This window comes from Ranitomeya variabilis, chromosome 2 (assembly GCF_051348905.1).
Source record: "Ranitomeya variabilis isolate aRanVar5 chromosome 2, aRanVar5.hap1, whole genome shotgun sequence".
NCBI classification, from domain to species: domain Eukaryota; kingdom Metazoa; phylum Chordata; class Amphibia; order Anura; family Dendrobatidae; genus Ranitomeya; species Ranitomeya variabilis.
Genome location: NC_135233.1, coordinates 927,150,936 through 927,175,518, shown reverse-complemented (window position 1 = coordinate 927,175,518; position 24,583 = coordinate 927,150,936). Strand labels below are relative to the sequence as shown.

Genomic DNA, 24,583 nt, shown 5'->3' with positions numbered 1-24,583 from the left:
ACCACGAGAACAACCGTGCACGTGAGCGGGGGTTACCCTGGGCTAGTTCTCACGGTCAGCTGACCGCGAGTGCTAGAGTGTAAATGTTCACCGGAGAGTTATCCCCTGGCTGTGGGGTACCTGGCCGCTGTGGGGACAGTAACCGACCCTCCGAACCATGTGTGGACGATAGGCCTGATAACAGTGAGAAATGGTCTTGCTCCTCTTCCTTCTGTGCCACCTCACCCATCATAGCCTGAATTCTTTTTGCCATCAGGCATATAAGTGGTATAGTAACGCTGATGATGGCGTCATCAGTGCTGGCCATATTGATTGAGTATTCAGAGCAGCGCAACAAAGCACACACGTCCCTCATTCAAGCCCACTCATTGGTGGTGAAGTGGTGTTGTTTTGGAGAGCGACTCAGCCGTGCATGTTGCAGCTGAAACTCAACTATTGCTTGCTGCTGCTCACAGTATCTCCAGAATATGCAAGGTGGAGTTTCACCTTGTTGGTACGTCGCATATCAGCCGGTGAATGGAGAGGCAGAAGTGATGCTGCAGCACAGACAGGCGAACAGCAGCATGGAGAGAATACAAAAAGTGCGCACACACTGCCAGCACTTTCAGCAGCAGCTTTGGCATGTGTGGGTAGCTTTTCAGAAAGCTCTTCACCACCAAGTTCAGCACATGCACCAGGCAACGTATGTGCGTCAAACCGGCTAGGCCCAGAGTTGCACCCGTTATCGCACACCACCAAGCAGGGCTGGAGGTTCACCTGCACCAACCACTCATCTGTCTGCTGTTTGATCCCAGTCCAGAGCTCTTGAGCGTTGTGGAATTTGTCCCTCAAAGCAGAGGAGTTTAAGCATAGCCTGCTGTCATTTCCCCCTGGTTGTGCTGAAGTTGGTGTTGCAGGTTTTACTGTGACCAGATGAGGTTGAGGAAGGCGGAGTAGGAGGCAACCTGGACAGATAAATGTCTAGCAATCCTAGGTGATGGTAACACATGAGCTACAACGCCTTCCGCCTCTGTCCCAGCCACCAATACATTTACCCAGTGGGCAGTTAGGGAGATGTAACGTCCCTTGCTTACTGGTCCACGTACTGGGGGTTATGTAAACCTTGCCACTGAAGGCGTTGCAAAGTCGTTGCACAGTGCACACCTTATATTGTCTGCAACATGTGAGCGCCGGCAGGAATGGCACTCCTATAAAAGTAGCGGCGGCTGGGAAGGAAGTACTGTAGGACAGTCGTCGCCATCAGTTTTTTTTTTTAAACAACCACCTGTCGTTTGCCGTTACACGTTCCCTAAATAAGTGCCAAGCCAGGGAGTTATTTTGAGCAGGCTTTGGTGTGCGGATTTCAGCTGCATGGTGGGCATTAGCAGCTGACGCACTGTGCCTTTGCACCCTGCTCCTTCTTTTGCTATGCTGATGGGGCAACATATCCACCTTCTCTTCCACCAAACTGCGGATGTCACAAGTATGGCCTAAGCTCCATGTGGGGTCTAGGACTTCATCATTCCCTGCATCATCTTCAATCAACTCAACTCTGGCCTTCTTGCCAGTCTGCATACGGCAGAAAAACGCTAAAGTTGTCAACCGAGTTTTGTTCCCATGTGACATGGCTATGGTGATCCACTGTGTTCACTAGCCCTCCCAGGTAATCATTCTCCAACCAAACAAGTGGTTGGGAATCAGTGCTCTCAGTCTCTTCCACTTCTAGAGCAGGGCCATGTAGATGGGCCACGGAACCCCAGCCAGCATAGTCATCAAAGAGTAGAAGAGACTGCTGCATGACTTTGGGCTCAGACTGCTTGCTTGATTTGCAAAGGGGTGAGTGGGAAGCCGGATGGCCATGGTCCTCACGTGCCAACTGTGCGCTTTCTGCAGTGGACCGGATGGAACATAATGTAAAGGAACTGGAGCCACTTTCAGCCTCCAATCTAATACCCTTTCAACATCTTGTGGCCTCACCATTCATGCAGCGGTATTCAGGCCTATGAAAGGACGTATAACATCCTGTCACCTGGATGCACCATAGGTAGGTGTTGTATTTACACACGTAGCAGGTATAGGACAACCACGTCCTCTCCCTGTAGCAGCTACATCACCACTACCACCACCATAAGCAGCTACACCAGCATTGCCACGGCCACGTTTCAGTCTCCCCAAACTTCACCTCTTTCTACCTCTTGGTGTAAATTGCACACTTATATGAGCCAGAGTCTTTTATTTTGCAGCATAGCGTTATTTGGCTACGGATACATACAGACCACCTGAACTCTGATAATTGTTCATGGCCTATCTATATCCATACATTGGTGTATGGGGGGGCATTTATCATTACGTTTCGGGTCACACTTTTGCGACATCTCCATGTCATAAATGTGTGCCCCAAAGCGAACAATGTTTAATGCAGTTTTACACATCATTTTTTAGTATCTACAACAAAACTTAAAAATACTTCTGAATGCATTTCTAAAGAAAAGTTACACAAAAAACAAAACAAGGTCAAATGATCCAGACAGGTCAGAGTGGTCTGTGAAAAGGCCTAAAACAAATACAAATCCTTTGACATTCCAACCTACATGTCACAATTCACCCAGAATTCAACATGAATGTGCGACATTTGGCACCCGAGTCTGCTGTTCATTTCTAATAATTAGAAGTATACAAAAAAAGGTTGCACTCTATCGTACTACAGCATATCAATGTGAAATATGGCTATTCATATATATCACATTGAGTATGATAGAGTGTAACCTTTTTTGTGTATTGTATATGCAGGTAGCTGCTCCTGGTATGCACCTATTTACACTAGTTTGGACGTGCCAGTCAGTTCTTTGTTGTTTCTTTGTTAGCTTACTGACCGAGCACTCCGACCTTCACTATGTGGTGGCTTTAATTACTGCAGGTTCCTATCTATCCATAAATGCAGGCTTTTCTGAGAGAGGTGTCCACATTCACCCAGGAATTCTGACATCAGCCTAAGGCTACTTTCACACTAGTGTCGTTTGCAATACGTCGCAATGCGTCGTTTAGGAGAAAAAACGCATCTTGCAAAGTTGTCTGCAGGATGCGTTTTTTCCCCATAGACTTACATTACCGACGCATTGCAACGTATTGCCACACGTCGCAACCGTCGTGCGACGGTTGCGTCGTGTTTTGGCGGCCCGTCGGCACAAAACAACATTACATGTAACTTTTTTTGTGCGTTGTGTCCGCCATTTTCGACCGCGCATGCGTGGCCGAAACTCCGCCCTTACAATGGGGCAGCGGAAGCGTCGTAAGACTGTTTCCGCTGCCCATGTCGGGCATTATTTTCACAACGCGCGTCGGTACATCGCATAGCGATGGCCCCGTGCCGACGCTAGTGTGAAAACAGCCTAAGAGAGGTATTCACACTGGTTAGGGAGCCCTAAGTCTTATCAGACTACCTTGATGTTGGTTGATGGGCAGACATTATTTGGCCAAATCTTTTGCAAAGCGTCTCATTCATTTTTTTCTCATATTCAAAATTCGTATTGCTATTCATATTTCATAAATTTCACATTGACATGCTTTAGCACGATAGAGTGCAATCTTTTTTTTTTTTTTTTTTTTTATATTGTATATGGAGGTAGCTGCTCCTGGTATGCACCTATTCACACTAGTTTGGATGTGCCAGTCAGTTTTTTGTTGTTAATAATTGGAAGTGCACAAATTTGTGCCAAATATATCTTTAACCAGTTGAAGATCAGACCATATTTCCCCATTCATGACCAAGATAATTTTTTTTCCCATACAGGGTTTTAAGAACTAAACTTTCTTCTTTCAAATATTCAAATAATTTTTACCTCTATTTTCCTCATGATGCGCGAGTCTAGTTTTTATGTCTATATCTATCTATCTATCTATATATTACCCCCGCCACCTGATATCAGGGGAAAATTTAACGGAACAGAATGAAATACGTATCTGATTTCCAAATTATTTTTTTCTTTGGGTGGGGAGAGAAGGGGGGGGGGACCTGAAAGGACTGCTAAAGTACATTTTAAATAGTGTTCCCCTTCCCATAAAAATGATTTTTCTATATCAGACACATTTTGTCCTGACAGTGACATGGCTACATTGGCAGCATCTTTCTTGTTTCTTATTGTTATGTTTGTGGATCATGGACCCACTGGGCCATGGGCTGGGCATACCCTGAAAGAGCATGGCTAAGCATCTACCTGGATTTCACTAGAGTCTATGATTGTGGAGTTAGGCTTTGAGCTGCAGGTAGCCGCCAGGCACCACTCCAGTGCGGTCCCTATTACTGGGGTCAGGATCGCAGACACGAACTGGTAGGACAGGACACTGGTGCTGATTCAAACAATGCAGCTTCTGGAACACTAGACAGAACGGACTCTGGTGCTAGTTCAGACCATGCGGATACTGGAACACTTGACAGGACAGTCACTAGTGTTGGTTCAGAAAATGCGGATACTGGAACACTAGACAGGACAGACACTGGTGCTGGTTCAGAACTTATGATCAGGATCAGACAGAACGTTTTAGGAACAAATTCAGGTTCTAAGTAACAGGACAGGAGCGGGAACAGACAATGCACTTAGCAGCTTGCAGATTAACTAAACCCTGATGTTGCTCAGACACCTCCCTACAGGGGAGGGTGACTTAAATACCTGATGCCTCCCAGCTATAGGCAGAGGTAATTTCCAACGTGCACGCGCTACCCCTTTAATAAGCAGAGAGCACCTTGTGTGGTAATAAATCATATCTGCCCTCTGTATGAGGGGCTCAGCTTTCAATCTCTTGAAGCTGTTTACTGTAGGATACTATGTATTATGAGTTTATGAGGTTTTAGTGTCATCTCCCCTTTGATAAAGCCATCACGCGAAACATGCGTCAGGGGTCGTGGGAAGGTCATCTTGTAGTCCTGACTTACTATGGGTGAGCATTGACTTTCACATAATAATATGTACTGAATTGACTTGGTGGTGCTTTGTTTACTGCAACACTTGTGGGATTACTGCTTGATTGGGAACTCTTGTGCACCCGGTCTCTTTGACAATTTATATAGCCATATGTTCATGTACTCTCCCAGGTCATATAGTGGACGAGTGACCTTCCCTCTGTGTACCTGTTTTGTTTCCTCCTTTTTTTTTCTATTTATTCTGTATTATGTTATATGTGATTTTGGTATATGTTTATCATGTAATACAGATTAATTTTTAATTAGTTACTTTCTTGGTGTTGCTGATACTCTTTTTCTTCAGTATAAAAAAGTTTGCCATGGTAGTGCAAAAGATGTGGCGCTGTGGCTAGCACTTCTCTGTGTACCATGCCTGCACATGCTTTGCAGTTTACCTGAAGACTGACAGATTGACTACACTAATTATAGAGGTAATTTTCAACCTTGGATGAGAACCGATATCCATATACAGAGATATCATTCCTCTGTGAGACTCCAGAGCACGAAAAATTCCTCATTTTGGATGAGTCAAGATGTTTCTTATGATAACCCTTCGCCTGCAGCAGCTTCTTCAGGACTAAATGACAATAGTGTGAAGTATTTTTTCAAAGTTGTAGAAATTACTATTGTCAATTACTGTGCCAGAGAGACTTCAGACTTAGGACATGTTTTCCTTCAGGCTTCATCCCGTCTGTTTATATGCCTAATAACTAATTGAAAGTTGACGATTATGAAGACTGATATTGCCGCTGCAACATCCAGCTTCAGCCTCAGGCGTATAGCTTACCAGGCTTTTGTGCGGCGTTCTTTTCACTGCTTGATGATACCCCAGGCACTTCGGGTGATGGAGACAAATACAATGAGATTACCTCCTCTACAGTAATTGATTGCTTTTTTCCCTATGATTTTACAACATGTGAAGTCATCAAAATTGAAGCCAAACTTCACACAAAACCTATAAATTACAAGAAGACTGCAGGTCTAAAGTAAAGAATGGTGACTTACGTGTGTTCACATGCACAATTCTTTTCCACATGAAAAATTGCAGAGTATTGGGACAAAAAAAGCTGCGTACATTATGCCCAATTAATGCATGTTTAATCTTTTTTTGCAACAATTTTTATCCATTCATTTGAATGAATAAAAATACATAAGAACACGGAAATAATTGAAAAACCACCAAAGCTCAAAGACAGAAAGAAAAAAAGGCACTGTGCGATTGAGACTTTAGAAAACTCATTTATTTTGCTACTACTATAAAACGCTGCATTTTTTTCAGCACGAACCAAGCACACACACACCCCCCTCGCTGAAATGAAGCATATTTACCCCTACTTTATCCCAGAGCTGATGGTCCTAGGTGGGGTCTATGATCTTCTTTATCTGATCACTAATAATGCCTCAACAGTGTAAGGGCTCATGCAGACGAGTGTATTTTTTTTATCTGAGTGTGATCCTACAAAACATCAGATCGCACTCAGACCAATGTTAGTCTGTGAGGCTATGCACACATTCAATATTTTTTTTTTCTGGAGAGACTGTCCAAAAGATGGGGATAGGGCATGCGCTAGTTTGATCCCATATTAGGATCACATTCGGCCATGCAGGCCAATGAATGCGTTGAAAACATCGGACAGCACTCGGATGACACCTGAGTGCAGTCTGATTTCTGAGCGCTGAATGGAGAATTTTTTTCTTCATCTTATCCTCCTCTGAAAGAATTGGAGCACACTATGATCACATTCGGATCAGAGTTTAACCCCTTCCCAACATGCGCCGTGCATGTATGGCAGTGCAGGGGCTGTGTTCCTGAAAAGTGCAGCACATGTGAGCCGCCGCGAGTGTAAGCTCTGTGTGAGAGCCGGCATCCTGCAGCAACACCCACGATCGGTGCTAGCATCATCCATCAGCACAAGGCGATGTGATCACATTGTGCTGATGGCCTCCATATTGACCCCCGGCGGCAAGAGAGCCGCGGGGTCCTTCAGGGAAGATGGCCTGAAAGCGCCTGCTCAGAGCAGCAGCTGACCTTCCTTGCCTGTCAGACGCTGCCCCAATGCTCTGCAGCACAGCAGCAGTGCAGGGTATCAGATCAGAGATTTGTCACAATACAGTGAAGTCCCATCCCGGGACAATGTAAAACAGCAAAAAAAAATAAAAATTAAAAAGTAAAAATGGAAAAAAAATCAAAATAAAGAATAATAAAAAAAAATTAATCCAATAAATATATTGATGTAAAAAAAAAAAATACACATTTGGTATCGCCGGATCTGGAACGACCCGCTCTATAAAACTGTCCCACTAGTTAACCCCTTCAGTTAACACTTTAAAAAATATATAAATAAAAAACGAGGCAAAAAACAATGCTTTATCATCATACCACCTAACAAAAAGTGCAATAAAACCCCATCAACAAGACAAATTGAAATAAAAATGGTAACGCTGAAAACGCCATCTGGTCCCGCAAAAAAACAAGCCATCCTACAGTTCCGTCAGTGGAAAAATAAAAAAGTCACAGCTCTCAGAATAAAGTGATGAAAAAAATATTTTTTTCTATGAAAGTTTTTATTGTGTAAAAGCGGCAAAACATAAAAAAAATATAAATTGGGTATCTCTTTAATCGTACTGACCTGAAGAATAAAGCTTCCTTATAAATTTTACCACATGCAGAATGGTTTAAAAAAACAAAAACAAACAAAAATTGCTGTTTTTTGTTCATTCTACCTCACAAAAATAAAAAATGAAAGCGATCAAAAAAATGTCATGTGCCCAAAAATGGCACCAATAAAAAGGTAAAAATGTCAACTCGTCCCGAAAAAAATAAGCCATCACATGACTATCGGCCGAAATATGGAAAAATTATAGCTGTCTAAGTATGGGGATGCAAGCAATAAAAAGCGTCTTTTAGTGTGTGACAGCAGCCAAACATAAAAACCCGCTATAAATCTGATATCGCACCGACCTGAAAAATAAAGTTGTCTAATGACTTATACCACATGAGGAACAATGTGAAAAAATAAATAAAACCAATTCTTCACCTGCTGTTGGTTTTTTCATTCTGCCTCCCAAAGATCGAAGTAAGGCTCGCTCACACTTATCTTGCGCTCTACACTGAGCGCTTACACCTGGGTTTCTGTGTAAATCTCTGAAATACATGATTCAGATGGAAGATTCTATATGAGGCAGATGGAGGCACTGCTGTTGCCGTCTGACCTGTGATCTGGCGGTGTCTGTCTTTTTAGGGGAGTATAAAAGCGCTGTCGACCCCAGCGAGGGTTTCATCTGTCACGTCACTCTGAGAATTAGATGGAAACCCCAAAGTAAGTGCTCAGCATAGAGTGCCGGATAACTGTGATCCTAAATGGTATGTAACATGTTCCCAATAAAAGATTCAATTCAATCCACAAAAAAGCAAGTCCCCACTCAGGTCCGTTATCTGTTAAAGGAAACATAGGGGGCTTCCACATTAGTGGTACCACAAAGGCTCTGGAAAAGCAAAATGGCTCTTCGGCCCCAAAAGAAATTTAGCAAATTCTGCACTCCCATACCAAATGCTTCCTCTCCTCTGAGCCCCAGTGTGTCTAAACCAGAGGTGTCAAACTGCATTCCTCGAGGGCCGCCAACAGGTCATGTTTTCAGGATTTCCTTAGCATTCCACAAGGTGCTGGAATCATTCTGTGCAGGTGATTAAATTATCACCTGTGCAATACAAGGAAATCCTGAAAACATGACCTGTTGGCGGCCCTCGAGGAATGCAGTTTGACACCTCTGGTCTAAACCACATTTAGCACACACATTTGGCATTTCTGTAGTCATGAAAGCCCACCTAATTTGCGTGTCTCCAGAAGCATGAGCTGGGCATAATGTACTGGTCACTACAACGGCAGTTTGAAATTTTCACTAAGGCTAGGTTCACATCGCGCTAGTGCCATCCATTTAACGGATCCCTTACTAAGCGGCACTAACGCAATGTAACGGATCCGTTAACGCATCCTAACGCATGTCAAAATCGGCATGTGTTAGCGATGATGCGTTTCTTTGGGACACATCCTCAAACGTGGTCTACCGCGTTTTCGGGTACGTTAGGTCTAACGCACAGTGAACGGACGCATTCGCTGTGCAAAGACCTCTATTACTAACACATGCCAACGCAATGCTACCATACGTTAGCGCCTGCGTTAGCACAATCGTAGAAAAAAGTGAATTTGGGCATCAGCGTTCGCGCATCTGTTTAACGGATCCGTTAAACGGATGGCACTAACGCGATGTGAACCTAGCCTAAGCAACATCCTCTGCTGTTTGTTTCTGGAAAACACCTATTGAGTCAAAATCGTCTTTACATCTGTAAATAAATTCCCAAAGGCGTATCATTTCCAATAATGGGGTCACTTGAGGGGGATTCAGCTTTTCTAGCACTTAGGGGCTCTTTATATGGAGTTCACAAACTATGAACATGCGTTTAAGTGCTGCATGTATACCAAGTTAAACCAAGCTCAATTTTTGTGTTTTTTTTCAGGTCCCCATATTGTAGATATGTCCCCACTCAGATTCTCCTATTGTAGTCATGTTCCCAAATCCAGGTCGTCATATTGTAGTTATGCACCCATCTATGTCCCCATATTGTAGTTATGTCGCTAGGTTTTAGAAGAGGAAAATAGAAAAAAAGTGAAGAAAAAAATGTTGTCAATTCTGTACTATTATCCCCCATCCTGGTATATATAGGTCCCCAATCCAGGTATACATCTCATGACTGTCCACCTCACCTGTCACCCATGTCCACCAACTTGCGCACCCCTGCAGAAACCTTGCACATCTAGACACTCGCACACTCTCTGACTCTATTCTACTGCTGTCCTCCATATCTTCACTTCACAACGCAGACACTGTCACTAGTTTCTACAATGCCACTCTTGCATCAGTCATATACTTGGTCGCCCCTGTCATGCATAGCAGAGTGCGACGAATCAATAGACAACCCTGGCACAATAACATCACTAAAAAGCTTAAGTATCCAGAACTGCAGAGCGGCGTTGGAAGAAAACGCATTCGCAAGATGACTTCACAACATTCAAACAAGCAACACTCGCATTCAAATCAGGTCTCAACTATGCTAAACAGGCCTACTTTACATCCCTTGTATCTTCCTTATCCCACAACCCCAAACAGTTGTTCAACACTTTTAACTCCCTCCTCTGCCCACCACTGCCCCCTCCAATTTCCCTAATCTCTGACTTTGCCACGCACTTCAAAAATAAGATAGACCAAACAAGGCAAGTCTTTGTTGTCAGAACACCACAACCTCTTTGTATACCAGACCAATGCCCTAACCCCATTATTTCCCTCTCCAAAATCACTGTAGAGTTTGCTCATCTTCTATCCAAATCACACCTCACCACTTGGGCACTTGACCCCATCCCATCACACCTCCTCACCATACTTATCCCATCCCTAACCCATCTCTTCAACCTATCACCAACTTTTGGTACCTTCCCCTCTGCTTTCAAACATGCCACAATCACACCTATCCTCAAAAAGCCATCCCTTGACCCGAGCGCTATGTCCAGCTATCACCCCATATATTTCCTCCCATTTGCTTCCAAACTCCTTGAGCAGCATGTCCACCCTGAACTTTCCTCTCACTTTGCATCTAATTCGCTCTTCGACTACCTACAGTCTGGCTTCTGTCCCCATCATTCCACCAAGACTGCCCTGACCAAACTTACTAATGACTTACTTACAGCCAACACTAACAGACAATTCTCTATACTCATTCTTGACCTGTCCTCTGCTTTCGACACAGTTGACTACTGCCTCCTATTACAGATCCTCTCTTCCTTTGCTGTCAAAGACCTTGCCCTATCTTGGATCTCCTCATACCTTACCAACCACACATTTAGCGTTTCCTACTCCCACACTACCTCCTCATCTCACCCTATCTCTGTTGGTGTCCCTCAAGACTCTGTCCTAGGACCCCTTCTCTTCTCAGTCTATACCCTTGGCCTGGGACAACTCAAAGTCCTATGGCTTCCAGTACCATCTATATGCTGATGACACTCAGATCTACCTCTCTGGCCCAGATGTCACCTCTCTGCTGTCCAGAATCCCAGAGTGTCTATTAGGCCGCTTTCACATTTGCGGTTGTGTCCGCAGCGTTTCTTCCGCAAATATCCGCATGCGTTGTGTATTCCTATCTTTAACATTATCGACGCATGCGTTTTTCTATGTTCGCGTTTTGCCGCGTTTGACGACGCATGCGTCGTCTAGCCGTCTGCGTCTTGGCGCGGAAATGCAACATGTAGTAATTTTTAGAGGCGTCAATTTGCCGCCTGGAAACGCATGCGGCTGATTGCGCAAGGTTTGCGCCCAAAAAACGCATTGTAGTCTATGTAAACGCATGCGTTTTCCAGTACATGCGTTTGCTTGCGTTTGCCGACGCATGCGTCTCAATTGAGAAAAACATGTCTAGACACTGATAAACCACCCCCCACATAGAAGGTGATAAAGGGAGGAAGTGGACATTTGCAGGTCACTAGTCAGCAGACTGCCTTGCAGACGAGACGCCCCACAGCCCCTTGGATCAGCAAACAAGCCTCAGAACTATGTGAGTATATCCTATCCAAAGCATTTCTTTTCTATAATCTGTGTCTATGTGCCCTAATTTCTGTCATTCCTTTCTTTCTGCACACATCAGAATGTCTTCTGCTTCTGATGAGGAAACGCCTGGGCCTGCACAAGGGGAACATGTCAGCGAAGTGAGTATTCACCTCCTCAGATTGGTAAGTATTCACTGTCACATCTACACATATGACAATGTATATTTTCCCTTTTTCAGACCACTTCTTCTACAGCGGAAGAGACTGGGCAGGAGACTGGGCAGGAGCAGCGTAGTCACGGCCGGGCAACACGGCGGCATCGTGTAAGTATAGCTGGCTGAATGTGTATTGTATCCTCACTTGGGCCTCGCATTTCTCACACGATCTTACCCACTGCTCCAGGCCATGATGTGGTTTCTGTTTCTTGCCAGCTCCATGTTCTGTGTCTCTGCTCTCTGCATGCTTCATGGTTCTGTGTATAGAGGGGCGGCGCCTGAACTCTCTGGTTCTTATAGGAATCAGGTGCATCTGTCCAATCTGTTCCTGACCAATTGCCAGGAGACCTCCAGTATTTAGTTCAGCTCCACCCAGTGTTCTGGGCCTGTGCAATGTGTTAGCTCAGTTAGTGTCTTGCTTCTGAGTTTGCCTGGCCTTTCTCTGAGTTACTCCCTCTCTGGAGGATTTTCTGTGTTATTTCCTTGGTCTTGTTGTCCGCCCACCAGGAGGCAGTATATCCTGGTCCCAGTGTCTTTGTCCTTGTGTCTTGTTCCATTGCCTTGTCTGTACTTAGTCTTACCTCGGTCTTCTAGTCTTTGGCTTCCTTCCCTGTTGTCTTTCCTTGTATTCTCAGTCTGCTTTCACTCCGCACTCTTGCAGCTCTGCCTGCTCTGAACCTTTGTTACTTTACCTCTGCTCCTCACTTCTGCGTTTCTGCTCCTTTCTACTCAGCTTATCTTCTGCTGTTGCAGTTATCCCTTGCTGCAGCTTCTCTCCACATTCTTTGTGGCTCTGCTCAGCTTTGCTGCAGAGACCCCTCCCGCAGCTCCGATCCGCTCCTTGCGGTTCTACCTGGCTCCGCTCCTTGCGGTTCTACCTGGCTCCGCTCCTTGCGGTTCTACCTGGCTCCGCTCCTTGCGGTTCTACCTGGCTCCGCTCCTTGCGGTTCTACCTGGCTCCGCTCCTTGCGGTTCTACCTGGCTCCGCTCCTTGCGGTTCTACCTGGCTCCGCTCCTTGCGGTTCTACCTGGCTCCGCTCCTTGCGGTTCTACCTGGCTCCGCTCTTTGCGGTTCTACTTCTCCTGCACTTGGCTCCGCCTCCAGCTCTTGGCTCCGCCTCCTGCCTGTCTGCACTTGGCTCCGCCTCCAGCTCTTGGCTCCGCCTCCTGCATTTCTGTTCTTGGCTCTAGCTCCTGTGCTTTCGCTCTGCATCCGCTCTTGCGGTCTTTATCTACTTATTCCTAGGTCCTCGTGTCTGAACAGGTTCTTACCCGTTCTACATACCTGCCTGCAGACCGGTCCCTACCGGTTCTTCCAGTGTACCAGTCTTGTCCACCAGTCCAGCCAGAGAGCCAGCCGTGCCCGCCTGCCTGACAGTGTTCCTGTTGTACCCGTCTGCCTGCCTATGTGCCAGCCGTGCCCGCTTGCTTGTCTATGTTCCGTTCCCCGGTGGGATCAGCAGCCACAACCAGACTCCACCCTGGAGTGGTACCTGGTAGCTCCCTATTGCACAAGTCTGACCTCACCATCAGAGGCTCCAGCGAACACCTAGGAAGCTACTTAGTTACGCCCCTTCCAGGGAGGTTTGGTCTGTGGTCCAGTGGGGCCACTCCCCCACACGCCCGCGCCAACCAGTCTGGGCGCGAGCATGACAGTTTGCACAGGCCATGGCCTCCGCTGTATCCCATGTCCTACCGCTCGCAGAGCATGATGAACTTTTTTCCTGCCCGTATGAGCAACCTGAAAAATTTGTTCCACCAAGGGTGGTTCAGATTGAAGAGACCTCTGACTCAATTATTGTCTCTAATGCTCTCTTCAAGCAACTTCAGGCCTACGAGGAGGAGCACTACCCAGCTGACCCACCTAGGTTCTATGGGAATCCTGAAGAATGCCAGGGGTTCCTGAAACAGTGCTTACGCTACATCCTGCAGAATGCAGCTTGTTTTCCCTCTGACTGGGTCAAGGTGGGTTACATCATGTCCTACCTGGCCGAAGATGCTCTAATATGGATAACTCCCCTCTGGGAAGCAGGGGATCCTATCGTCATGAACCTAGGGGCCTTCCTGGTGGCCTTCCGTAGAGTCTTTGACAAGCCTCGTCCTGCCACTCCTGTGAAGTCTTCCCCATCTAGATCCGAGAGGCGCTCCAGACGAGCGAAACCCGTGAAGAAACCCCCACGTCAAGCCATGACCGTCTGTGACCCTCCAGTTCCTCTACCCGTTAATGCAGCTACCCGTATGAAGCCTAAGAAGGTTGATGAGAGTGGGCTGGCAAAGCAGCAGCCTGAAATCAGCCATAAGAAGGGCATACAATGTCGCTGCTGTTGTGAGGAACACCTGGATGGCCTCTGTCCAGGGGATCTAAAGCTCAAAAACCTCGGGTCAGTAGGAGAGACTGCCCTTGGTGAGAATAACTCCCTGCCGCTAAAGTCTATGACTGTTTCTCTGCTTTCTGGGAGCTTTGGTGTGTCTAAGCCGCCTGTCATACTGAGTCGGTGTATGGTCTCCGTTCTACAGCTCCAGAACCCGGTTTGGGCGTTGCCTGATAATGGCCGAACCCTGCTAAAGAACAGTCTAGTCCTACAAGGACAACTACAGCTCCAAGTTGGAGCCTTATACACGAAGAAGTTTGTCTTCCACATGCTGTCTGTTATGCCCATGGGTCATTCTGAGCCAAGGACTCTACCACCCGCTCTGGTCAAGGGTTCCAGTAAAGTGCTTCATTTGAACTTACCCAGTCTTGAGAACTGTCTGGTTCCCATGCGTCAGACACTCAGCAGTGTCATCTTCTTCAGCTGGTCTGCTAGTCGACGAGTCAAGGTGTGCTGATGTCACCGAAGATGGGGAAACGGTGACGATGTCTCCACACATCTCCAGCGACTATACCAGTAAACACTTAGTCGTCGAGTCAAGGTGTGCTGACGTCACCGAAGATGGGGAAACGGTGACGATGTCTCCACACATCTCCAGCGACTATACCAGTAAACACTTAGTCGTCGAGTCAAGATGTGCTAATGTCACCGAAGATGGGGAAGCGGTGACTATCTCTCCACACGTCTCCAACGACTTTTCCTGTATTCCGTTCCTAGGAACATCCCCGCCGCTTGGACGATTTCTTCTGGATAACGGGCAGAAGATGGTTCCTATGTTTATACCTTCTGCGTCCTTGTGGCCGGCTGGTGAAGATTTCAAAACAGAAGTTTGTTCACCTCAATTTTTCTCTGACCCGGTGGAGCTGATGCTCTCCACACTCATCTCTAGTGACTTTTCCTGTGTTCAGTATCCGGGAGCTTCTCTACTACCTGTTGGGCAAAATTTGAATCCTATGAGACGGTTTCCAGTTTCCAAGTGTCTGGCTGGTGAAGATATTAAGACGGCAGCATTCAAGTCCCTGTTACCTATGTACCTGGAGGAGGTGGTCCTGCACATTGTGGAAGCTAACCCTGTTGAGTACCAAAAGACTGTTTTCTGAGATACCTGGTGACCCTCCTGCCGCCTTCTACCCTGAAGATGTCATGTTGGCCTGGACTATGTGTGCTCCCATCCTTCTTCTACAAGTTATTCTGGCGGGCTTGAAGAAGAGGGGCCGTAAAGGGGGGGGTACTGTAACAACTCTGCTGGCATCACGGCATGGCCTCGCATTTCTCACACGATCTTACCCACTGCTCCAGGCCATGATGTGGTTTCTGTTTCTTGCCAGCTCCATGTTCTGTGTCTCTGCTCTCTGCATGCTTCATGGTTCTGTGTATAGAGGGGCGGCGCCTGAACTCTCTGGTTCTTATAGGAATCAGGTGCATCTGTCCAATCTGTTCCTGACCAATTGCCAGGAGACCTCCAGTATTTAGTTCAGCTCCACCCAGTGTTCTGGGCCTGTGCAATGTGTTAGCTCAGTTAGTGTCTTGCTTCTGAGTTTGCCTGGCCTTGCTCTGAGTTACTCCCTCTCTGGAGGATTCTCTGTGTTATTTCCTTGGTCTTGTTGTCCGCCCACCAGGAGGCAGTATATCCTGGTCCCAGTGTCTTTGTCCTTGTGTCTTGTTCCATTGCCTTGTCTGTACTTAGTCTTACCTCGGTCTCCTAGTCTTTGGCTTCCTTCCCTGTTGTCTTTCCTTGTATTCTCAGTCTGCTTTCACTCCGCACTCTTGCAGCTCTGCCTGCTCTGAACCTTTGTGACTTTACCTCTGCTCCTCACTTCTGCGTTTCTGCTCCTTTCTACTCAGCTTATCTTCTGCTGTTGCAGTTATCCCTTGCTGCAGCTTCTCTCCACATTCTTTGTGGCTCTGCTCAGCTTTGCTGCAGAGACCCCTCCCGCAGCTCCGCTCCGCTCCTTGCGGTTCTACCTGGCTCCGCTCCTTGCGGTTCTACCTGGCTCCGCTCCTTGCGGTTCTACCTGGCTCCGCTCCTTGCGGTTCTACCTGGCTCCGCTCCTTGCGGTTCTACCTGGCTCCGCTCCTTGCGGTTCTACCTGGCTCCGCTCCTTGCGGTTCTACCTGGCTCCGCTCTTTGCGGTTCTACTTCTCCTGCACTTGGCTCCGCCTCCAGCTCTTGGCTCCGCCTCCTGCCTGTCTGCACTTGGCTCCGCCTCCAGCTCTTGGCTCCGCCTCCTGCATTTCTGTTCTTGGCTCTAGCTCCTGTGCTTTCGCTCTGCATCCGCTCTTGCGGTCTTTATCTACTTATTCCTAGGTCCTCGTGTCTGAACAGGTTCTTACCCGTTCTACATACCTGCCTGCAGACCGGTCCCTACCGGTTCTTCCAGTGTACCAGTCTTGTCCACCAGTCCAGCCAGAGAGCCAGCCGTGCCCGCCTGCCTGACAGTGTTCCTGTTGTACCCGTCTGCCTGCCTATGTGCCAGCCGTGCCCGCTTGCTTGTCTATGTTCCGTTCCCCGGTGGGATCAGCAGCCACAACCAGACTCCACCCTGGAGTGGTACCTGGTAGCTCCCTATTGCACAAGTCTGACCTCACCATCAGAGGCTCCAGCGAACACCTAGGAAGCTACTTAGTTACGCCCCTTCCAGGGAGGTTTGGTCTGTGGTCCAGTGGGGCCACTCCCCCACACGCCGCCCGCGCCAACCAGTCTGGGCGCGAGCATGACAAAGAACAATGTCAGCAGGGCCCGAGTCAGATTAGAACACCAATTTTTATTTGTGATCCCACCAAGAAGTATGGGAGCAGGACGTGCCATTCTTCTGAATTCATTAGCCACAGTCTCAAAACTAAAATATTTTACTATTCAAATCTAATAGAAAACTAAGATCCCAAGCTTGCTCAGTTAAAAAATAATTTATTGAAGGTCAAAAACAAAAAATGCTGTATATGATGACTTTAAAATAATAATTTGCCAAAGGCAGAAGTAACATGGGGCAAAACTTTTGACCCCATAAAAGTGTTGACGTGTAAATGCGCTTTCAGAATAAGCTCCTGTGTGTGCACGCATTATAACATTATTTCTGGCCATTTTCTGCATTTCTATAAGTTCCCTCCCCTTTAGGCATTAGAGCCTCAGCATTTTGTGTGACTTTCTCCCTTCAGCTTCTCTCCCTTCTGGATTCACTGAACCACTGAATATTTTATGATAGAATCAAAATTGTCATCAGCATATAACGTGGTGCAGGCGGACGCCGTGGGTTAGGTACTTGGCTCTGGAGCTTCGGCACGCTACATGAAAGTGGACGTCCTGGCTGGGTGTGTGGACTCGTGGCGTTGGGGCGCTACGCTCTTGCAGGCTGCAGGTAACCAATGTTGTTGGTTTGCCAGGACCAGATGTTTCACAGTTCATTGAGAGAGACCACCAGTACAAAATAAAGTTTTACTGAACATTAACTTGGGGAGGGTTATATCCAAGAGATAGCGGGTACATATCTTCTCAAACGTGTCCTTCACAACGCGGAGCATTTTCCACAGTGTTTCAATTCCTTCCTCTTTACTCGTCCTCTGTCTTCACTACTCCTCACTCCTTCACAACTCTGCTCGACACTACAGTTCTGTTTAGTGAGAGTCCTTCCCTCAGCCCGCAATTCCGTGACTACTCAGTCACTTTTGCTCCGGATCTCGCTATCCTTTCTACTCTCATTTAGGGACACCCAAGTACGAGTCACTGCTTACATAGGACCTTAGGTCCTTTCTCTACGCATGCCATGCCCTATCTGCTCACTACCAGGAAGTTTCCCACTGTCTTTTACCACAGCCCTTCCAATTCTGGGCTAGTCCCAACTGTTAACTCTGTATATAGCTACTAACTACTGGGCAGAACACAACCTCAATAGATAACAATGCAAAACATTAAACTGGCTAACATAATGCATCACATCACGTGTCTTCAAGGGGGAACGTGGGGTGCATGTCCATCTCTTTACAAGTAGCACATCGTCCTGTGTAAACGGGATGTATTGCAATAATATGATGCTGTATGGAAACAGAAATAAAACATAATTGGACAATCCCTCATCATTGGTCCAGGTGTAATGTCTGTGAGGTCATAGACTCAAAAAGGCTACCTCGGACAGTCTTGGCACAAGCCACAAAAACTGGCAGATTGTACAGAAACCTTGACACTCCCTTTAACCCCTATACAGGGATATGGACTTACAACAGGACCCAGTGGAATGCTACCAGAGAAGCGCTCCGGTTTGGAGGTGCGAACTAAAGGCAGGTATGATTGCCAAGCAGGGTCAAAGCTGAAGAGTCGTGAAAAGGACAAAATCTGGATCAGTAAGGTCAGAAAAATAAACAGAGGTCAAACCAAAAGGCAATGAAACAATTGGCTAAAAGACAGTCCTGAACCACAGAAGCGCAAGACTAAGGCTACTTTCACACTAGCGTTAACTACAATCCGTCACAATGCGTCGTTTTGCAGAAAAAACGCATCCTGCAAAAGTGCTTGCAGGATGCGTTTTTTCTCCATTGACTAACATTAGCGACGCATTGTGACGGATTGCCACACGTCGCAACCGTCATGAGACGGTTGCGCCGTGTTGTGGCGGTCCGCCGGGAGCAAAAAACGTTGCATGTAACGTTTTTTGCTCCCGACGGTCCGCTTTTTCCGACCGCGCATGTGCGGCTGGAACTCCGCCCCCACCTCCCCGCACCTCACAATGGGGCAGCGGATGCGCTGGAAAAATGCATCCGCTGCCCCCGTTGTGCGGCGGAGACAACGCTAGCGTCGGTGACCTCGGCCCGACGCACTGCGACGGGCCGAGCCCGACACTAGTGTGAAAGTAGCCTTAGGCTACTTTCACACTTGCGTTGGTACGGGTCCGTCGCTATGCGTCGGGCCGACGTACCGACGCACGTTGTGAAATTTCTGCACGACGTGGGCAGCGGATGCAGTTTTTCAACGCATCCGCTGCCCATTCTGAAGTTCGGGGAGGAGGGGGCGGAGTTTCGGCCGCACATGCGCAGTAGAAAATGGCGGACGCGACGGACAAAAAAACGTTACATTGAACGTTTTTTTTTTTTTTAAGACAGGTCCGCCAAAACACGATGGATCCGTTGCACGACGGACGCGACGTGTGGCCATCCGTCGCGATCCGTCGCTAATACAAGTCTATGGGCAAAAAACATCCTGCGAGCACATTTGCAGGATCCGTTTTTTGCCCAAAACGACGGATTGCTAAAAACGCAAGTGTGAAAGTAGCCTAAGGCTACTTTCACACTAGCATTTTTCGGCGGACATCGCAATGCGTCGCTTAGGAGAAAAAACGCATCCTGCAAAGTTGTCTGCAGGATGCGTTTTTTCCCCATAGACTTACATTACCGACGCATTGCGACGTATCGCCACACGTCGCAACCGTCGTGCGACAGTTGCGTCGTGTGTTGGCGGACCGCCGGCACAAAAAAACGTTACATGTAACTTTTTTTGTGCGTCTAGTCCGCCATTTTCAACCGCCCATGCGCGGCCGGAACTCCGCCCCCTCCTCCCCGGACTTTACAATGGGGCAGCGGAAGCGTCGTAAGACTGCTTCTGCTGCCCCCGTTGTGCTTTTCTTTCACAGCATGCGTCGGTACGTCGGCCCGACACATTGCGACGGGCCCGTACTGACGCTAGTGTGAAAGCAGCCTAATCTGGCAGCTTTCAGCAGTAAGCTTTAGTATTGTGTGGTGCTCTCCAGTTGGCTGAAGCAGGGAGCTGATAACTCCAGCTGGACAGCACACACACCCACACTGCCAGACTGGACAGCACTGCAAGTCCCAGCCACCCAAATCAAAGACGCTGGACAGAGCCTGGCTATCAAGAACTTCTGGTTCCAACGTCTCTGCTATCACCAGCACCACCTGCAGAATGAATACGGCGGCGCTTCATGACACAAGCAGATGTCACAGGAGCAGATGTGACACCAGGGTGCTGCATAAAGATAAAAACTATACTTAGCTTCTGGACGAGCGCTGCTGCTCCGCTCTCAGCCCTGCGGCTCCGCTCTCAGCCCTGCTGCTCTGCTCTCAGCCCTTTTACCCCGGCTCTCAGCTCTGCTGCTCAGCTCTCAGCCCTTCTGCGGCTCCGCTCTCAGCCCTGCTGCTCCGCTCTCAGCTCTGCTGCTCCGCTCTCAGCCCTTCTGCTGCTCCGCTCTCAGCCCTTCTGCTGCTCAGCTCTCAGCCCTTCTGCGGCTCAGCTCTCAGCCCTTCTGCGGCTCCGCTCTCAGCCCTTCTGCGGCTCCGCTCTCAGCCCTTCTGCGGCTCCGCTCTCAGCCCTTCTGCGGCTCCGCTCTCAGCCCTTCTGCGGCTCCGCTCTCAGCCCTGCGGCTCCGCTCTCAGCCCTGCTGCTCCGCTCTCAGCCCTGCGGCTCCGCTCTCAGCCCTGCGGCTCCGCTCTCAGCCCTGCAGCTCCGCTCTTAGCTCTGCGGCTCCGCTCTCAGCTCTGCGGCTCCGCTCTCAGCTCTGCTGCTCCGCTCTCAGCCCTGCTTCCACCGCCAGTATTGTGACATAAACAAGGCCACATGACCGATGCACCAGTGGCCGTTAATCGGCTGCAGCGTTTATATCCGAGAGAGAAGAAACACGGTTCTCTCACTGGGGCACTTAATGAGAACAACTCAGCGGCTAGAGAGGGAAAACCCCGAAAACTTTTTTAATGAAACCCAATTGCAAAAATGTATTTGTAGGCAAAAATACATGCATTTACCTAAAAATAAAAAGCCTCCGACGGGGGCCATATCCTTCTAATTTTCAGTCTTCAGTTGGGCCCTGCTCCCAGTCCTTTGGGCCAGCAGCATGGTTGCACCAGTGGCCTGAACGGATCGCTCTCCCAGGCTACAAGGAGCAGCTTTGCCTCTGCAGCATCACAGGGGTCGGACCCTGGCAGAATCGCAGGAGATCAGCGCTCACAAGCCCTAGTAAAAATGTGAGCACGATGGATGCTCGGCCACCGCTGCTAGGCCGCCTGGTACCCCTGACAACAAGTGCTACACAATAAAACTAAAAATCCCTCCGTTCTTGAGAACAGAAAGGATTTGTAAAGTTTTCTATTGAGAAGTTGTGTGTTTACAAGCACTATTATTGAGAGCCGCCCCTCGGAGGCGAGCACCCGCTGCCGGGACAACGCGTCACTAATCATGTACCCCCCTTGTAAAATAAAATACCACTCATCTCCCACAGCGGCGACGTCCCAGAGATGGCAGGTTCCTCAGGTGAGCGCTGCAGCTAATCGGCAGTACTAATAAGAGTAATAAACGTGACACTCAGCGCTGACAACACCGGACTGACGCCCCCGCGGGAGACTAATATATGGGGGGCTACTTCTCTAGGGGGATTCTGTCATTCGAACAGGGGCTGTCATGGAAGAGGAGAACCCCTCTAAGCCGGAAAAATACTGTTCCCATTTCTAAAACAATCCGTGTATTATCCTTTACCTAATGAAATGAACACACTAGGCCGCCTGCACGCTGCCCTGCGCCGGCCACCCTGACAGCTGGGGGCAGCTCCTCCTCTCCGCAGCTCTGCTGGTCCTGGACAGGCAGCGGCACGGACACCCCAACCTAGGACCCTCGGCCGTGACGTCACGCGGAAGTGTCTCCGGCCACGTGGTGCGCAGCTCCGTGTTCCTCCCGGTGTGAGTGACGGCGGCTCGGGGTGCCAGCGGCGGGCGGGTCAGTATACGGTGTACGGGCTGGCAGCGGGGGGATTACACGGGGGAGCCGTCCGGCCGCAGACACCTATGCTATGGCAGCAGTGATTGGGGGGATTACACGGGGAGCCGCCGCGGACACTATGGCAGCAGCTGGTCCCCTGACACGTGGCTGACCATAGAGACAAATCTGCTGGATCCCTTTAAACCCAGTGATCTGCCAGGACTGGGTGTGAGCAGATCCCCGTGTGGTGGGCTCACACCTTATCACGCTGGTCACATTGGCTTTCTGGAGTACAGCCACATGTTCCTATTTTTTACCCAACTTTTGGGGCTTTTTTTTCCATGAATCCTGAGCCCCTCTGCCACCTTTTTGGAAAGTGGGCGGAGTTGGTCCAGAGGGGGTGTGGCCGCTGACGTGCCATTTATTAGTACCTGGTTAGTGTGTGGCAGGCGGCAGCCCCCGACCAGCTGTTACTGGCGGCCAGACGTCTCAGATCCCGCCGTCATTTCTGTGGAGGCCTCTGCGGGTGGATCTGGAGCAGCGGCTGTGGGTGTTCTGGCAGCCCCCGAGACTGTGCCAGCTGATCCATGTGAGTGCCAGGTGTCGCACCCCCTCACCCATCAGATAGTGATGGCCTGTCCTAAGGGAGCAGCCGATCGGACCGCAGTGCGTGAACTGGCAGCGGCCCTTACAACCCGGGCATGATGGCTGCATAGAAATACATGAATATGTGGCACTGTGGTCTGGAGAGCCGCCGGCCAGTCCGGGCACTGTGTGCCAATCCTCGGCTGATTTATATGGCCATCTGGCAATCAATAAAAAAGAAGTGGCCAACCCCTATAATATTTATACAACAAAAGTGTTGTATATGGCGACAGGACTGAGCGTCACTCCATGTGGCCCCAGCAGCCTCAGATCCATTAGCATCTTATAAAATGACCAGTGCACAGAACTAGGTAAATCGGAGCCGTTGTGGATGAGGCCTCGTTCAGACGTCTGTTCCTTCCATATGGAGCACGGGCGCATTATCTGTGTAGTTCTCCACATGACTGCGGAGACATGTCTGTTTTTCTCTTAGGCTACGTTCACATTTGCGTTGTGCGCCGCAGCGTCGGCGCCGCAGCGCACAACGCAAACAAAAACGCGGCAAAACGCACGCTAAAACGCTGCGTTTTGCGCCGCATGCGTCGTTTTTGCCCGCAAGTTGGACGCAAAAAAAATGCAACTTGAAGCGTTTCTTGCGTCCAACGCTTGCGGCCATGCGGCGCAAAACGCAGCACAACGCATGTCCATGCGCCCCCATGTTAAGTATAGGGGCGCATGACGCATGCGGCGCCGCTGCGGCGCCCGACGCTGCGGCGCTGACCGCAAATGTGAACGTAGCCTTAGCTATGTCTCAGATCAAAATCACCTGACCAGGACCAGGGCCTGGACTAATCCTGGGCACATTATTTCTGAGCTCTTTTAACATTATAATGATCTGGAGAAGATATTTATTTTTTCAAGTAAGAAAATAATAATAATAATCTTTATTTATATAGCACCAACATATTCCACAGCGTTTTACAGTTTAACAGCTTCAAACACAACAGTCATAGGTAACAATGTTAACAATACAAGAGAGCTTACAATCTACAATGAGGTGGGGGAGATACAAAGCACAGGGGTGTATTTACAATGATGTATTTACAATGATGGTCCAGCCATCTTCAGGGGGTGGGGGGTAGATAGAGATAGTGAATGGGCTACACACACACACAAACCTAAAATGAGTTTGATTAGGGAACGTGATAGGCCGCCCTGAATAAATGTGTTTTGAGGGAGCGCCTAAAACTATGCAAATTGTGGCTGGTCCTAATATCTTGGGGTAGAGCATTCCAGAGGATTGGCGCAGCACGGGAGAAGTCTTGGAGTCGGGAGTGGGAGGTACGGATTAGTGCGGAGGTTAGTCGAAAGTCGTTTGCAGAGCACAGTGGTCAGCTAGGCCGATAGACAGAAATGAGGGAGGAGATGTAAGGGGGTGCCGCACTGTGGAGATAAAAATGGAAGTGTACTCACCGGTCCTGAAAAACAATGATCCTTTATTACAACATGTGCAGGGTACAGCAGGGAGAACGTGGACAGAAGAGGACAATTACCGTTTCGCGCTTCCACGGGTCCTGATTTATTTTTTCATATGAGAAAATGATTGATGGTAAAAACTGACAGCACATACCGATAAGGCTACTTTCACACATCCGTCCCGCGCCGTCACGCATAATCCGGCAACGGGACAGATTGCTGGATCCGGCGCAATTAGTGTAAAAACTGATTGCGCCGGATCAGCTTTTCTTCTGGATCCGGGATAAAGATATCATGTCAAAAAAAAATAATAAACAAAAATAAAAAATCGTGATAGTCTCACCTTCCGGCGTGCCCCGCAGCCTTCCCACTCCTCGCGATGGCCACGATGCTCCCGGTCCCAGTAATGCATCGCGGCAATGACCTGTGATGACATAGCAGTTTCGCAAGACCGCATGTCATCTGGGGTCATTGCCGCTAGGCATTACTGGGAACGGAAGGAGCGGGAAGGCTGAGGGGGCTGCCGGAAGGTGAGAATATCACGATTTTTTATTTTTGTTTATCGTTTTTTACATGATATGTTTTTACTATTGATGCTGCATAGGCAGCATCGATAGTAGAAAGAGAGAGAACAGGGCATGCGCAGTTTGGAGGCCGGACTCCGGCGCCAGATATCGTCAAAGCGCTGCGGAATATGTTAGCACTATATAAAAATAAAG

The 24,583-nt window shown here is 48.4% G+C and overlaps 1 protein-coding gene and 1 long non-coding RNA gene across 3 annotated transcripts in view; one reads left to right on the top strand and one right to left on the bottom strand.

The window, feature by feature from the left end:
• Positions 1-21,710, bottom strand: part of LOC143808214 (uncharacterized) — a 43,873-nt gene extending 22,163 nt beyond the window's left edge. The window contains exon 1 of the long non-coding RNA XR_013221910.1: positions 21,585-21,710. This is a non-coding gene — a long non-coding RNA (uncharacterized LOC143808214). The remainder of the gene's footprint in view (positions 1-21,584) is intronic.
• NMD3 (NMD3 ribosome export adaptor) overlaps positions 21,634-24,583 on the top strand; it is a 49,372-nt gene continuing 46,422 nt past the window's right edge. The window contains exon 1 of one of the 2 annotated variants that reach the window (XM_077290639.1): positions 21,634-21,821. The gene's annotated coding sequence lies outside the window, so the exon portion shown is untranslated. The remainder of the gene's footprint in view (positions 21,822-24,583) is intronic. The other variant, XM_077290640.1, reaches the window with a different exon arrangement.